We start from the raw sequence: 751 nt of genomic DNA, 5'->3' as shown, positions 1-751 counted from the left end.
TAGAGAGTATTTCACCGCAACGGTTTCTATTAACTGTCGCTTTTCTCGACAACGGCTGAGAAGTGCATCTTGGTGCTTTGCCACATTACACCTCTGGCCATGAGCTTTTATTATGCGCAGTATGAATCGAATCTGAATTTCACAATTGGCGGCCTCCCCTTGTTAGAGACACTAGAGCGGCATCTGGCAGAAGTTCCATGGACTCTATCGCCAGCAGCTTCGTCCCGGTGCATTAGTTTTAGCTAATTTGCTTAAACTCAGGGGAAGATATTGCTGATTTTTGTTGTCGAGGCCAACGGCCTTGCCGCAGTGCTAACACCGGTTCCCATCAGATCACCGAAGTTAAGCGCTGCCGGGCTGGGCTAGCACTTGGATGGGTGACCATCCTGTTTGCCGAGCGCTGTTGGTAAGTGGGGTGCACTCAGCCCTTGTGAGGTAAAAACTTAAGCCGTGTGTGGCTCGTGTTCCCGCCAGCATCTGTTTTACACGCTGTTTTTAACGAACTTCCACCTCACTACGTTAATTTAAATTACTATTGTCACTGACAAGGGAACCTCCCCATCGCACCCCCCTCAGAGTTAGTTATAAGTTGGCACAGTGGATAGGCCTTGAAAAACTGAACACAGATCAATCGAGAAAACAGGAAGAAGTTGTGTGGAACTATGAAAAAAATAAGCAAAATATACACTGCTGGCCACCGTAAATGCAACACCCTGAAGGAAGCATCCGAATCAAGTGAAATTTACACCAT

General features: G+C 47.1%; 1 pseudogene; it reads left to right on the top strand.

Annotated features, from left to right (window-relative positions):
- The first annotated feature begins 291 nt into the window (after positions 1–291).
- Positions 292–409, top strand: LOC126238481 (5S ribosomal RNA; annotated as a pseudogene).
- The last annotated feature ends 342 nt before the right edge of the window (positions 410–751 follow it).

Source organism: Schistocerca nitens, chromosome 2 (genome assembly GCF_023898315.1).
Source record: "Schistocerca nitens isolate TAMUIC-IGC-003100 chromosome 2, iqSchNite1.1, whole genome shotgun sequence".
NCBI lineage: Eukaryota > Metazoa > Arthropoda > Insecta > Orthoptera > Acrididae > Schistocerca > Schistocerca nitens.
Note: the sequence above shows the minus strand (reverse complement) of the source record. Positions and strands in the feature narration are given on the sequence as shown.